This window comes from Lepisosteus oculatus, chromosome 11, assembly GCF_040954835.1.
Source record: "Lepisosteus oculatus isolate fLepOcu1 chromosome 11, fLepOcu1.hap2, whole genome shotgun sequence".
Taxonomy (NCBI): Eukaryota; Metazoa; Chordata; class Actinopteri; order Semionotiformes; family Lepisosteidae; genus Lepisosteus; species Lepisosteus oculatus.
The window spans coordinates 35,629,367-35,646,540 of record NC_090706.1 but is presented as its reverse complement, the minus strand read 5'-3'; the positions used below and the strand labels follow the sequence as shown (position 1 = coordinate 35,646,540).

The window sequence follows — 17,174 nt, the reverse complement described above, 5'->3', positions numbered from 1 at the left end:
TGAAAATGCATACATTTGAAAAATTAGTGTTGGAATATAACACACTACCTGCGTAAAATTGCTTTTTGTTTGCTTATATTTTGCCATTTGTCAAAATCAAAACATTGAAAAAAGAATGGCCTCTATATTACAGTATTTCATTCTCAAGTGACGAGTTGAGCTGTGCAGAGCACCTTGACATTTTGTGATACATTGCCTTGCTTTCCTTCTTTCTGATGTGAGGCTGGTGGATTCTAAGTCAGAAAACCAAGTATTTATCTATGCTTTGAAAAAATAATGTTAATCTTTTTGTACCATTAGGACTTAACGATGAACAAAACCTAAAACATATTTATACTGGTTTACTGAGTTTACTGAGTACAAAAAATCCCAGCCTTAAAACCTTTACTCAATCCATGCACTTGAATTACATTTTTAATGGGTTAAATTTCAAGGTTTCTCCAGCTCATGGTCCACTCTTGCATTAAACAGCACTCTGAGCTGAGTTGCTCAGTGTTTCTCGGCTGAATGCTACATCGCTTTGTCTCCCTTATCAGCTAACACACAGTCCTCAGGTGAAGGCAGTGGGTCACATTTCCTCCCTGTCAGGGAAACATTAATGCTGTGATTAATTGCTGTGTCTTTCAGCATTAGGGAGACCTTAATCCTTCATCTTATTTATGATATGCAAAGGGACCCTGTGCATGTCATCACAGTGTCATCTGAAATTGTGTCTGAAAAAAACAGCCTCTGCAATGCCCTGTGGCACTGATAGCTTGTTTACAATGAGAAGGGCCCCACACATCACTATGCTTACAATTGATTTCCAATAGTGATACTCAAGAGAAATGAGCTATGACTTCCCGCAAAAGTATAACCCCGCCAATCATGTTGTATTTTATATATGGCATTGTCTTATATATGTTTATATATCATATAAGTTTAGTATGGTTTAATTAATATCCACATTTTAGCTGAAAATTAATCCAATTCAAAAATGCTTTACAACAACATATTTAATCTCTTAAATACATTTTGCATTCATTATTTACTGAAAAGACTACCATTTGAAGGAACACATCCTGTAGAATTATATTTTGTCATATGACGGAAGCCAGGCTTTAAATAAACAATGTTAATATTAAATAAGGTTTTAAATAGGCTCTTAATAGCACACATTGGGATTAAAAAGAACTGCAATTACACTATGCTAATCTAAAAAGTGCCTAAAGGTTTCCTTTTGTTACAGTTCTGTTTGGTTTTTATTTATTTTCTACTACATGTATGTCAACAGCAGCTAATTAAACCTCTTTTCCCAGCAGAATTGATGGTAAGTATTCAATTCATTTTTATATTAGGCAGGACTGCAGAAACGTGTTATAAAACGCAGTCCTTGCAAACTCAAAATTGTAAAATACAGTTAATCCTGGTTGAGAAACATTTGCATTGATAAGCTCTACCAGTGTCAGTTTTATTGAGTTCAGAAAGTAATTTTCTTTTTTTCTGGTTTGGAGTGATGGACAGATGAAAGTGGCTTAATGATTTTCTGTCTCCTAATAAAAGCTTACCATAAAACATTTGCATAGCAATTGTACTGAGCTCTGATTTCCTTTTGCAACATGATGCAATTATTACAGTTTACCAAGACTTATTCCAATGTCATTATGAGGGCATTTGGCTCCATGGGGTCCTAAAACACAATTTGAGCTGTATAGTTTTTTCTGCACTCATAGGTACACATGCTTCCTTGCTGAAATTAATCCAGGACAGCTCAAATAGAAGATTGATTTAATATTGATTTTTATATATAATATATGATCTTTTAAGTCCAATACCCTGCCCCCTCCCAGCACTACTCTGCTATTAATATGCTGTACGTATACAGTACTGTATATACTATTCATATTCTACATTTGTTAATTAGGACCTTGTTTATTGTTTATCTTCCTTTTATCATCTATACCACATCTAATTCCTGTCCTTGTGTGGGACTGTTATATTTGCTACTCCACTTTAGTTTTTACACACCTTCAACATCCCTCCCTCACCCTACTTTCTTTCTCTTTACCTCATCTCCTTCTTGCCAGCTACGGACGGGATTATGAATACAAAACTATATAAATGGAAATTCTTAACTGGAGTTTGGGAGGGATAATGAGAGACAAAGCCAGTTTCATCCTGCTGTTTTAAATCATAATCATTACCAGCTTTCACTATATACACTACAAGTAGTGTCCACTTTTTCTGTGACTGTGGATCAAACTCACCTATTTGTGAGCACCGACTTGTAAGCCTTTTCATACATCATACTGTACTTCTACCTCCCACGTTGGTGATATCACTCAGCTAGATACCAGTTATCAAAAGGACCACTGAGTTGCCTCTTCATCCTCAATCAGGACCTCCAGCTTAACCTTGTCCTTCACAGCCCACCTCTGTTTTTCCTGTTGCTTGTCTGCTATCCCTGCTGCTTCGCTGTCCCTGCTCCCTCTTGTTTTCTTCATTTCCTTGTTCATTAATATAATGTCTACTTTTTCTTGTTGCTCTCTTCTGCTTCTGTCCCCAGAATCCAGTGTGGCCCAATCACAACTTGTTTGGTACCTTTGGTCCCAGTTTCCTCCCTCTTGCCCCCTATTGCTCCTAATGACATCTCCTCAGCCCCAGATCTGTACGGCGTCCTACCTCTGGCTCATTTAACAGGCGTCCTACAGCTTTAAGTGTCTGCAAAAAAATATGACATAACTCAGGGGGAAGAAGGCTCTACACCTGTGACGGACGCCACAGCCAAAATGTGGATTTCCTTTTAATTTCCACTTTTCAGCACGGAATTAACATCTACTTACTCATATATAAAAAATAATTTATATATAAATATATACAGTATTTAACACTGATGCATAAAAACAGCAGGCTGCTCTTTGGTGCCCGGTGACCTCCGCTCTCAAGGTTAAAAGCTCATTTCTCTTGGGACAAATGCTATCTGTTCACAGTTTGAAGCTTGACTTTGAATGTGGATTTGCAGAGTGCTCTGTATTTTCAGGAAATTGTATGCTGTATCTCCAGGGAGACAATAGGTGAGATGGCAGTTCCACACAAAAAGCTTTCCGTGTTATCACATCCAGACAATAGAGCAGCTCCTCTCCTGACAGAATACGATTTTTAAAATGCATACCAGCTTTTTTTCAGCTGTGCTTTCCTCCCTTTAACTCAGTACCGTGTCCTCCTAAGTGTATCATGTTGCACCTAAGGTGCATTTACCGAAAGTAAATACAGACTTAGATAAAGAGTTTATAGGATTCACATTCATACGAGCACAACTAAAAAAGTCTATGCAATGTTTCTCATTTTGTGCAAAATCACATGAGGCAACATTTATAAAAAATGGGTGACCAGAATTGTCATGCTGGAGCTCTAGAGTGGAAAGGCTCATGTTGTGGGAAAAACTTTCATCACAAGCTGTAGTCCTACGATTAATACAAAGTGTATTCTTTACCCATATTCCAATAAGGCTACATGTTTGCAAAATACAGCCAAGTACAGACAGCCCACGTCTCCTGGTATTTCCCTAAGTCTGAATAACAGACCCCCCTCCTTCTGAAAATGAGTGAAAATGTCACACATATGTAAGCAGTAGTGTGGGTGTGCTACATTTAGTGAAGAGACAGCAATGAGGCCCATCCATCCATTGTCTAACCACTTTATCCCATACAGGGTCACGGGAAGCTGGAGCCTATCCCAGCAAGCAATGGACAAATGGTTGGACACACCCTGGAGGGGACACCAGTCCATTGTAGACCATTAAGGCTCCTTCCAATAAAAGTAAAAAGGAGAATAACCCATGACCCATTCATTAGCCAAGATACACAAGTGAAAACCACAGACCAATATATAATAACTTTGCATTTCATTTGAACTCCTGTTGTGATATTTTGGCTGTTCATCACTCTCTGCCTAATTTTGAATACTGAACATTTTAAAATGGAAGATGCTAAGAAGTCTACAACAATTTCCAGTATCGGTGAGATAGGCAATTACTGTTGTTTGATTGAAGCAAAGGTCACAGCATTTAAATTAGTCTCCTCAGAGCAGGTATTGAAAATGCTGGTTTAATTTGGGATTTTCAGTGCATCTAGTAAAAGGGTTCATAGTATGCCTCTATACTGTAACATTAACATTAGAGAAATGGGTACACTATGTACAGAACTGAAATTATAAGAATATCCCAAGTCCATTGCAAATTGCAAATGAATATAAGCCTGGTCTTTTCCTGTTATTGAATGTAATAGAAAAGAGTAAAGAACAGGAAAAGCAAAAGAGAGAGGTATTTCAAATTTGATTTTCTTTTCACATAATTACACATTTACTTAAATACTACTCACATAATACCACAGTATTTTTCTTTAGCAGAATCATTTGTGATGGTAACATCATTTTGTTGAAAAATGCATTTGAGCATGGAACAGACTGCTACAGTATCAGATAAGAATCTAATGTCACACAACTGCAGGTGCTGGAGATATAAATTGTTCACATAACACAGAGCAACTGTCCAAAAGGTGTTTTTCTTTTACTTTCTTTTTTCTTTGGTACAAAACGTAATATGAGTCATCATAGATCAAAGCAGAGCAATTTAACCAGAAGCATCATAGATCTGAGATTAAGGTCCATGCACCAGACTGGACAGCAAAGGCTGGATTGCATTCTCTGCCAGCATGAATGTTAAAATTAATCACAAGGTTTGCCACACAATGCCTGCTCTGTTTATACTTGTGCTCCAATTTTTGCAGAAACTCTCATGACATTGTTTTCTCTGTCTTTGATGGAGGTTCTGAAGAGGGCAGGCTGGAAAAGAAATAAGAAGGGTTTGTCATCCTGAATAAAAAGGAAAGCAGATAGCCTTTCAGTGTTTAAGGCTCTGGACAATAACCCTGTAGTTGGAGTGTTGATAAGGGATCTGGAGGTATAATTGCATCATCTGACCTCTCAGACTCTGTCTGCACAGCACACAGTGAGCTCCTTTGAAAGGTGAAAATGGGTTTCTAGCACCTTTGGACTTTGCTGCATAGGGTCATGCATTGTGAGATGGATTGAAATACACCAAAGTCACACAAAAACGTATACATAATCAAGACTAAATGCCACGGTGCTAGATCACTAGCTTTTGACAGGTTTGTATTTTTCCTTCTTTGAGTTTTGTACTGGCTCTTTTGTTGGTTTGCAGAAAATCAAAAATTCCACAGATCATCTCAGGCTGACCACGTTTTGTCATTATTATCCTTAATATTGTCTCCTCAATCAAAAATAAGAGGCACCTATCAATCACTATTTTGCAATTTCTTATTACATATGAGTTTGGATTTTCTTTAAATCATCTTCAGTTTTGCAAAATTCCTGATACAGACAAAAAGAACTAGGAATGTTGCAAAATCGCCTTTACTACAGAAATTGTGGAACTCTGTAGTATAAATATGTACAGTAATTGTGATGAGAATTCAAAACTGACCAAATGAAATTGGCAAACTTCTTTGTCTCAGAGTCAAAGGGGGCTTTGTGGCTTTGTGTTTCTTTTTACTACAATAGTTCATAACTGTGCTGAACCATCTATTTGCTTCATTAGACAAATTAAGTTTTTTTTTTCTATTTTTTAACCTAAGTCGCTTCTGCACAATCTTAAGATTCAATGATGCCTGTAAGCATATGTATTTGAATTTTTTGTTTACTATCACGCAAGCTAAAAATACAGATTTCCATTTGACAATGTTTATCTAGGATTATTGTTATGATAAAATTAATCATCTGTGATTCCCACAGGACCCCATGCATAATTGTAGCAAAACAAATCTTCACATCAAAAATCCTTCATGATATGGTACATAGCTTCTTCCAGAGATCTACACAACTGTCAAAGAACCTCATTAACAACCCTTACATTTAATTTTCTAACATTATTCATAGAGAACTGAAAGGATTTTTAGGATCCTAAAACTTAAGGGTCCCAAAATTGTTATAAAATTAATTTGAAAAAAAAAATACTCATTATGTTGTTCCTATTAAGAAAGAAGCAGCTTCATCAACTCAGGTTTGTGGTTTCTGACTGACAGTTAATCTGGAAATCAGATTAAACCTAGCGTTCGTAAAAAAAAAACATATCTGTACAACACCAGTAATAAAAAAATTCATCAGACTCCTCAGAGTAAATTTAAACTCCTCTAAGAAGTGCCAGTGATATCAGCCTTGTTGTCTTTCAATTTCCTTTGTGGGAGATGTAAGATAATAAGACTTCACAAGAGTCCTCATCACACTTTCTGCCAAAACAAGCAAGCTGCCACGATCACCTGATGAAAATGACTTTCATCACCTTCAAAATAGGAAAAAAAGAAAAGTGCCAAGATTTTCCACAAAATTATAGTAAAACAAAAGCAGCATTTGCAATGCCAATTTGTAATGTTGACAGATACTGTATGAGTCACTTAGCTCGCTGTACTTAAATAAAATATGTTTTTATAGACCAGGATTTTTAAATATGTAGTGTGTGAATCTATAAGGAATAAAATGTGAAATAATAAAGAAATATATTTGCAAGATGTTGCCTATCGCAATATGTAAGTACTGAGAAGTAAAAGTTGATCTGTTTTAATATTTTTTTTCCTTCCTAATGACTTGTCAGCCAGGCTCTGAGTCTGGCCCAGAAAATAGGAGCTGGTATGCTGTGCAGGTAGGGCACATGTTTCTTTTGGTCCTGATAGATGAAAGACTCCAGCTTCTATCTAAAGTCATTGCTTAATGATTACCGTGCGTTCATTCCATTAACTTCATTTGATCTGTTGACATTTTCCCTCAAGGAAGCAGCAGAGAGACAATGAGAAAAGTACTACAGCTGTGGCATAGCTGTCTAGCCCCTAACTCCGCAGAGTGAGTGGCATGGAAAGATAATGTGCATCAGTACGCTAATGTATGCAGTTCAATTCTTGGTTTCCTGCTGAGAAAGAGAATGGCGTGCACAGGGGTCCTACCCCATCTTCACCAGGACTCCCAAAGCGCAAATATAAACACATGCACACGAAATTTTCTGATTAATATGGTAATCTTATTCACAGCATTGCCAGCACAGCAAAGAATGGAAAATAAAGGACTGAACAAAAATTTATGCAGGCAGCTGGGGGGGGAGGGGGGGAGTCAAGTGGTACTCAAAGCAGAGTGGGTCTGTTTATTTCATGACCTCCGAAGATGAGCGCTGTATCTTCCGGCTACACGCCATCCCCGCTCAGTCTGACATCAGAGAGAAACCCCACCCTCCATTACAGTTCTTCAACTTCAAAGGGGGCCCGGCTGCCACTGCATTGGTTGACGCAGTGCGTTGGGGGACAAAGTCTCATAATATTCTCCTTCTCTATTGCCTGCTGCTTTAGTTGCATTAGGAGAATCAAGGGCCTTGCAGAGCAAGAGACAAGTACTGAGGCATTGTTTGCACTGTAGATTCTTGGCAAGTTGTTAAATGCCATAACATTAATATGAAACAATGAACGTGAGTGCAGGTAGCAGAAATGTGTATTCATTCAGATGTTTTTATACAAACGTACAGCTGCAGCCATTCAAAATGAGTGAGGTACGATGCGGTAAAACATGGTGGGTGTGTCGCAATATACTGCATTATACCGTTTGCAAATAAGATTATGATAACAGCATCCGGAAGCACCTTGTAAGACCTTGTAAAACCGCCAGGTGGAGCTAATAAAGCTTAACGTCTCATGTACAGTATTTGAGCTGTCTCCAGAAAACACTGCTAACAATCAGTCAAACACTGGGGACAATATTTTTCCAACTAAGAATTTAAGTTGTATACTCATTAGACTTTTAATTATTTTAAACTGTGTATTACAGCATGTTAATCATTAAACATAAAAAAGTCGGTATATTTTATAAAAGGAAGATTGCTCAGTTGGACAAAAGTACAAAACCTTCCACCTTCATCATAAATATTTTAATTATGCAGAAATATTTTAGGCATCAAAGTCTTTACGGAAGATATTACTAAAAGTATGTTTTTGTTTACTGCAATAACGAGCGAATTCGCAGAAAAGGTTATAACATTATAACTTTTTTACGAAGTATATAAACTTAATATAGTCAGAAGGAGCATGTTTTCCAAAATAACCACATGTAAGACTTTGATGCTTAAAATGTTTAGGAAGAAAGTGGAATACTGGTGTGTATTTTTTCTTTAAACTACCAATACCAGCCATATACAGTTTACATACAGTAATATGTTTATGTTCCTATATTAATATCGTTTATGACCTTCATACGCATTATGTTCCTCTAATAAAAAGCTAATAAAATTTCCCTTTAGTTGTAAAGATTCCATATAAATATTCAATATTAAGCAGATTAAAATATGCACAGTAAAGAGATCAAACGATTAAATCTTTTCATGAACAACCAATGTACCACGAGTGCCCTGTCAGTCATTTTGGCCAGCAAATCACGTACCGCGGTACAACACAGTGACCTGTGGGTAATTGCATGCGGTACAGGGTTGTACCCTGCATTTTGAATGGCTGCATCTGTATATATCTTGGTTTTACTACTCAACAGGGGGATATCTGAGGAAATGACAAGCACATAATTTTGCTTTCCACAATACTACCAAGAGCAGTGAATTGTAGTTCATTGTGCCACAGCAATCTCAAAACCTTAATCATGCTTTTAAGCAGTTTCATGTGAACATTGAATATTGATCAGCTTTGAAAAGGGGATCTATATGAAATGACAAAAGTATTTATTGACAGACTGCCAAAGTAAGGCTGCAAAGAAAGGATATGTTTCTCAACTTATGATTTTACCAAGAGAACAACAAAAACATATCTGCTCTCCGTTATTTGTTTAGAAATCAGCTACCAGCAGTTTAAAAAATAAAAGGGTGATTTTTTTCGAGCGATAAGACTGCTTGCTGTAGAAGAAAAATACCAGATTGGTTTGGCTCTAAAATCATGATGTTTCCTCTGCAGGAGATCCAAATTCTATATAAATTCCTTCCAACCATTAAAATAACTGTGTTCATGTGTACTGCTTCCTGTGACATTTCATTTAAATTTTAAAAAAAGAACCAAGAACACTGTGATGTAGCAAAGTGTTATTTTCATTAGACAATTAGACTCAAGTTAAATGCAGGGTTGCAATTACTATCAGTTTTAAAGCAACTTGCATCCCTCACCTCAGTTTTCACAAGTATCTCCAGCCAGGGCATTTAAGTTTAGTGAGGGAAATGAGGTGGAATCCTTTGCAGAATAAACTGATTCAAAGCCTCTCTCATCTCACAGAAAAGACCTACAAGTCTTGGGCCGTACCCCATGAGAAAATAAATCTGATGGAAAGAGAAAGGCAGTTTGTTTCCCTTTTTCTCAGTGATCCTGTTCACAGAATGAGTTGAACACAGTGCCATTACTCACATTGACTGTGCCATTCCATCATTCCTGCAAAAATGAAATCCATTTTCCTGCACTAGATCTATCATTTACCCTGTTACATCATTTATTTAAGGTTTTCCTGAGTGGAAATGGCTGATTAGGCACTTTCCCCTTGTCCTTTCTGGCAATAGCTATGAAGTGGTAGGGGGCTCAGATTCTTCACGAAACACATTCATATTTCATCAGTCCAGCAGGTTGCCATATGGCCTTCAGACAACCAGCAGGGCAAGACAGTAGGAGCCGTCAGTGCAATAACATTTCTAGGTTAACTTGCAGAAGCCTACTTGTGTGCTTAGACACAGTTTCACCTTGAAGCTGTTGCGTATGCTGAATATAGTGCTAGATAATCAGCTCGGAGTCGTTACAGTCGAACAAGATGCCAGCTTAATATGACATGCTACTGTATCTTAAGGAAATTTGGTTCTGCACAATCTATATGCTTGCAATACAATTAGTTGTACACAATGTTTACTCTTAGAATGTTAAATAGCTTGCCCTCTTGTGTTGTAAGGAGTCATTTTCCTTTTCCTGCTACCACATCTTAATTGAAACTTTGCCTTCACATTGGGAGACTCCCTGATTCCGCACAGAAACACTCAGCAACAACCTTTAAAGCTTTCTAATACAGTTCCCAAACCAAAGGTTAATGGGAAAATGCCAAAATGGAGTTTGGAGATGGCAATCGAGATTTTTATTGAATTGGAACCTCAGTTGCTCATTTACAATGAGACTAACTTCACCTGAGCACAGTGAACTTACTAGAATGCTATAATAAAAAAAGAAGCACGAAGGAAAGAAAGCAGTAAATTTTACTGGAAAGAGAAGGCATTGGTCAAGTTCAAATCCTTCTAAATGATCATCCCCTTTTCCAGTTAAAATAAGTGAAAAAGTCAAGCATTGCACACATAAATTAATGTTACAGTATGTTTCAAATTCTCATAATCGAAAGGAAAACAATACAATAGTTTTATAATAAGTGACTATACTAATACAATTATATACAGTACTTACTAACACTCCCCCTGTTCCATCAATCATCTTGTATTAGAAGATGTTTGATTTAAAGCTTGACCACTATGTTTAATGATCAGATATATTTAAATTTTATTTTTTTAAATAAGTAATCCTTGCTGTTGCTTTACTCTTCTACAGGATTTCTAACAACAGGTCCTCTACCATGAAATTTAAACGGACAAAAAAAACCTTTACATTTTGCCAGTTACATCATCTTCGATATAAATTAGACACCCTGAATCATCAGAGTTACATTTAATGATAATAGTGATGCTTAATTCATCTTATATGAAGAGGTGTAGGTATTAACTAAATGCACCAGGACTGGTTCTCTTTTTCTGCAGAACTAAGTGATTGCTAATAGATGCATTCTTACCTCTAGTCACCTAGAAATTTGATGTTTATTTCTTTTAATACAAGCTCAAGTATTAAAGCTCAAAGTCCAGATCTCCTTTGTTAATGTTAATGTGTATCAATGAAGACACATACCGTTTACAGGAATTCACAGCTATTTTTAACATTGTAAGAATTCTCTGCTTATTATAAGTTAAGGAATGAATTGACAGCAAGTCATTTTCTTGTTGACTAAAAGACATTTAATAATACCTTGCACTCAACAACAACTGCTTTTGTGAAAAGAAGAGAACAGTTGACAAAGTTTGCAAAAGGCAAAGTTAAATATGGCAATTATCATGAACAAATGATAGTGCGCGTGCTTTTTCTAATATCTGAGAGAAAAACAAAAGAAAAAAGAACACAAGTTACAGAACACTCACTAGACTAAATATACAAGAAAAACAAGGACATTCATATTTTGTAAGGAATATAAATTAAACATCGTGTTTGAGGATGTATATATTACATATTTACAGTAGCTTTACAGTAGGTATAGTGAGGTTTGGCAGCTCCTTAACCCACTCAGCTGAGGCCAGGGCCCTGTACATAAGACTCAGTCTCCAATACAGAGTGAAGGGTTGACCAAGGTGGAGAGGGGGAATTGTTAGGATCTTTATTATTTTTTATAACAGCTGGGAAGAAAGTGACTTGGATGTCATTATTCCTCTTGGACTTTCATTTTTCTGCAACGGATACTAAGATTTAGTTTGGACTTCAGGTGGGTTATGACCAAGATGGCATCGCAGTCCAGTATTTAAGTATTTAAAATAAAGTCAATAGAAAGTAGTTTACATACTGTTGTAACAGGACCCGGTCCTGACTCCCGTGTAGTGTGTAGTTTAGGCCCCTTTGCAGACGGTATGATCCGGAAGTAAGTGAAGAAGGACAACAGGGAAGAGACGTAGAGGATCAGGATGGGTTGACAGACAGGGGGGCGTGACGACGGTGATCCGGTGCTCAGGGAGCGTGGTGAAGGCGAACAAATCCAGACAGTGCAAAGGGGGAATCTGGGGCACAGTCTAGGGTCCAAAAACCGATGATCCATCCCAGATGAGACAGGGTTAAAATCCAAAGCAGGATACGGAACAGGAGGTTAAAAACAGAATGCCGAAGTTAGGTGCTCCAAGACCCTGGACTCAGCTAGGTCAGGATGCCAATTGGAAGCCTAAGCCCTCTAGCTGTGGACGTAGGGTGACTTGATGCCAGGCGAGCCTCCGGGCGTCCGTCTTCCAATGCAGAACTAGGAATAGCAGGAGCGCCAGGCTTAAATAATGAGAGACAAAACAGGGGGCAGGTGCACATAACAACTAAAATACTAAAATACATAAGGGTCAGAGCGCCCTTAAGAGGAGGGATGATGATAGTGACACTGTAGCACCAATATGAAGACTAAAATGAAGATGGATTCATTGGGCATGGAGTCAGACACACTTCTTCTAAGAAAAAGATAAAAAAGTCAGGAAGCACCATCTAACAGGACCCAACTGCAGACACCAGACACCTCTCCTTCATGTGAGAACTCACTGGGGAAACTCCCATGACTCTCTGAAGCACAGCACTGCTTACAGAGGGATTTTATTGTGGGCTGCTTCAGGGATACTCTAAAAATCGATCTCTTCATTGATGTAAAGCTGTCTGTGAAACACTGGGGACCATCCAGTCATGACTTCAGCTTCTATTCACATCTCTATACTTCTGAAACTGGTTTAGATGTGACAATGATCAAGGGATTCTTAAACCCACTGAAATTGCCTCGGTTGACTCTTGAATAAACTAAGCTTTTAGATGCTCCTCTATCTATGCTCGAGTTAAAAGGTCAATCAGAAGAAGCTGAAGCATAAATCTCCTGGCTTAAATGGCATTCCACCTGAGCTGTCACCAGTATTTTGGGATCAAGTCAGACCTTTTAATACCGAATTATGAAACCTTTTCATTACAAACCTGTGCTTTTCATAGATAAAAATCAGCTCTAAACTTGCTTCTTTTGGAAAAAATGGCTTGTTACAGCATGCTACAGTATAACTACAGGCTGTTTTCGTTAATAAACTCGGGCATAAAATTACCTCTATATCGTACTTGTGTCTCCACCTATTTAGAATAAATTCTAAATAAATGAAGACACAAGTACAATCTAAAACATGACATGACTGAATTTTTGAAGGGCTGATTTGCTTCAGATAATGTAAGATGCCTTATTGACTGTGACTGGTGTGATACTTCTACTGGGAACTTGATTGTTCCTCCTCAGGGATGATTCAATAAATTACTATAGAACTATCATTTGCAGTAATAAAAATCTGTTTTACAAAGTTGGGAAGAGATCGTTACATGCTTAAATCACACTTGGTTTAATTGATTTACAGATGTACAATTTACAGATTGTTCTTATGAAAAAGTAGGTGAACGGGAGCCGGACCAGGCTCCTGTGAAGCATAGTTCAGGATCCTATGCAGATGGTATAATCTGGAAGTAAGTGCAGCGCTCCGAGCCCCTAACTCAGATGGTCAGGACGCCGTGATGAAGCCTATGGCGTCGGGTCTCTCCTGGACACGCTGGTAGATGGGCTTTCGGGCATCCATCTTCCAATACTGAGCCAGGAATAATAATTAATAATAATTTATAATTGCTTACACTTATATAGCGCTTTTCTGGACACCCCAATCAAAGCGCTTTACAGGTAATGGGGACTCCCCTCCACCACCACCACCAATGTGCAGCCCCACCTGGATGATGCGACGGCAGCCATAGTGTACCAGAATGCTCACCACACATCAGCTATCAGTGGGGAGGAGAGCAGAGTAATGAAGCCAATTCATAGACGGGGATTATTAGGAGGCCATGATTGGTAAGGGCCAATGGGAAATTTGGCCAAGATGCCGGTTACACCCCTACTCTTTTCGAGAAACGCCCTGGGATTTTTAATGACCACAGAGAGTCAGGACCTCGGTTTTACGTCTCATCCGAAGGACAGCTCCTGTTTACAGTATAGTGTCCCCGTCGCTATACTGGGGCATTAGGACCCACATGGACCACAGGGTGAGCGCCCCCTGCTGGCCCCACTAACACCTCTTCCAGCAGCAACCATAGTTTTTCCCAGGAGGTCTCCCATCCAGGTACTGACCAGGCTCACCTGCTTAGCTTCAGTGGGTTGCCAGTTGTGAGTCACAGGGTGATATGGCTGCCAGAGTTGCCTGTCTCGAGAGAGAAAACAGATGGCAGGTCCACATAATCAACTAAAATACGAAATGGTCGGAGCTCCGTTAAGAGAAGGGATCCCGATCATGACAGTAGCTGGATTACATTTTGACAGTGCAAAACTGGTAATAGTGTAGTTAGCTGCTTTCTCTTATCGTCACAGTTTGTCTGGTTTGCACACTTTGCTCATATTTTCTTTCTCTTTCTTGTTTTAATATATACGATATTATAAAAATATGCTTGGAAAAAATAGCTATTAATTGTACCTAACTGGTTTGTAGGCAACGTAATCCTTTATTCTTCTACTCCACATAAGTACACTAAATGACAATTGTATAAAATATTTAGAATACTCTAAAAATATGCCTTTCTTTTTTATTTTTCTGACATGATTTTGTGGCAATTAACAGATTTATCAGAGCCAGGATTTTGTTTTAAATTTTAATAGGTATACAATGAAATTCTAGAGCAACTTGAAAGAGAAGGTAAAAAGAATTACAACACATGAAAACAAATAGCGCAGCTTTCCAAAAGCCAGTTGTGAAAAGATATTAATATATTGGCTCTAATCACATCACCACAGACACAGTCAAATGGTGGATAGAAAACAAAACATATAATTCTACTTTAAACTGCACAATAAAACAGTGTACTTTGAAGATGCCTTTCAGTATGAGCAGGTATTATCTAATATTGAGATTACCCATCCCTTTGGATGAAGATAACATTCACTAACACATGGCATGCCAAGAGTTGCATCCCTGGGACTGGCTAATTAAACTTAATCTCCTTGCTGTTGCTTCACTTTCTGTCAAATATGCTCAGTTTAAAGAAAAAGAGTTGGAAAGTTCTGCAGAAAATCAGAATCAAAGAGCAAAGCTTCAGAAATGGCTTAAACACATAATTGTGATATCCTTTATTTCAGACAACATAAACCTATTTTGTGTCCGTGTTCATTTATATATTATAAAACATTGCATATTCAAACCTATGTTCTTCTTATGGAATTTTTTATTTTTCTGCTGGAGATTTGGCCATCGATCATCGACATGCAGTCATATTCATTAAAAAAAGTGAATCTTCTTTTAGGCATGTGAAAATAACGAATATACTCAGTGTATTTTAAGATTCATTATTCAAAAGCTGCAAAGAGTTAAATATATACAGTACATTCCAAACTTAGTTAGGTTATAAACCATTAGGATTGTAAATATAAAATGTATATTTAACATACAGGAGACAAATGATGAAAGCTAAGCTTCTGTTGAATGATGGGCTATCAGTTTGGTGAGAATAAAATGCAGACTTGTTTTTTAACCTTTAGAATTTCACACACAGTAGAAACATTCAAGTGTTTTCCTCTCATCTGTGTTCTTGTAATAGCTTTGGTGGTGCTGCTGGAAAGTAAAACTGTACATTCACTTTCAAAAAGAGCAATATCTTTTCAGAATGAACCAAAAATTGAAATCCCACCATATATCCACCATCTTCCAATATTTTTCAGCTGATAGCCTACCCATGCATAAAGAATGTAATTGTTTGGTACAATAGTGCTGTTCACTTTGATGTGTAAAGGATGCTTAGCTTTCTAAGGTATAATGTAAAAGGATTTGAGTGGCAATTGTTACTGCAGGATCACCATCTTAAACACTGACCTCGGAAGGACTTCTTAGCCAGGCCAGCACTGGATTAGAAACCTGTAAGAAAAAGCAGGCTTTTCTTGTTGCTGCAAATTATACTCCTCCTTTTGGACCAGAATTTCCAAATCACAACGTGTTTGGCAGGGAACACTGCCTTGTAGAAGTTTCCATCCTTTAGATGAGATTTCATTACTTGATCAATTGCTGTGGCACAATTCAAAATAGTTAAGCGTGTTATGATGATGATGATAAAATGATTACCATGATGTTCCAGTTTTCTCTACTTGAATGTCACCCTTAATTAGATTTAATTCAACTGGTAAAGTACATTTTCAGTTCTCCACCTGATCTACTATGTTGTGGGGCTGCTGGTACATCTGGTACCAGTACTGGTGATCTTGTCTCACCTTGGTGGGGGCTGTACTTCAGTGGTGGATGAAGAAGGTCCTGTGTTGATATACAAATATTTAGGGGAGTTTGTTTGTGAAAAGAGTGAAAAGCAAATATTGCAATGAGAAATATAATAGATTATTATTAATTATCAGAATTCTGTGAACATGAACTTGAAATTGTACATTTTCTGTCTTGTGCATAGCTACAATACCATCTGTGCTCTCACATTTTTCACATTAGCTCAGTTTGCCCTGTAAAATGCAGACTTCTTTAACAGAAGTGTACTTTAGATTAGTGATTTAAGATATGGATGGAAATCTAGATTCCCCCCAGCTCAGTGAAATTGTGACAGCATAGTGCAATTTTCACATTATGTCTCTTTTTCTTATACGGTTACTGTATGTAGACTGAAAGTCTAAGGTTACATGCTGATCTTTAATTTTATACTTTTGTGGCCTTGGATTACAGTTGTGCAGAGGTCAAATCAATCTTTCCCATATGATTCACTCTGTGGGTTTCTCTTTAATGTAATGTGATTTTAATATTCTTTGTGTGTCAGAATGGTAGCTTAACGGTACTTATGATAGGATTAAAATAAATATCCATTACTTTTCTTAGCAGATTCCAACTTACTGCGATCTAATTGAAATCAATCTTTGGTACTTACAGTGAATATTACCAAAATAATATTTAGTAAACTGTTACTATTCTGAAAAAGAGCGCCTGAACTGTTGTATACAAATATATTAAAAATATTCTTATATTCACATTAGAAAAAAGCTTTGCATGCCCAAATACGATTTATTGGATCGACTACAACATGCACATCCAAATGTATTTGTTAGTCATGATTTAGAAACCTTTTTTCCAGAATGTAAAAAAAGTTAAATGTCATACAATTAACAGTAATGTAGTACCTTTTAATTTGTACAGGTGTTCTTCAGAGTAATTCATTAGCCAGAGCTTCAAAATATCAAACCCACTGTAAATAACCTCTGTACATAATTAGAAAAGCTAATTTTAAACCTTGGCCAGAGGGTGCTTTAAATTGACTAGTTAAATTAAAAATCAGGTTTATATCTTAGCAGCA

General features: G+C 37.3%; 1 long non-coding RNA gene across 1 annotated transcript in view; it reads right to left on the bottom strand.

Moving 5' to 3' along the window:
• Positions 1–11,107: 11,107 nt before the first annotated feature.
• Positions 11,108–17,174, bottom strand: part of LOC107077685 (uncharacterized) — a 38,471-nt gene continuing 32,404 nt past the window's right edge. The window contains exons 3-5 of the long non-coding RNA XR_001478681.2: positions 15,707–15,748; positions 13,987–14,047; positions 11,108–12,096 (exon numbers count right to left, since the gene is read on the bottom strand). This is a non-coding gene — a long non-coding RNA (uncharacterized lncRNA). The remainder of the gene's footprint in view (positions 12,097–13,986; positions 14,048–15,706; positions 15,749–17,174) is intronic.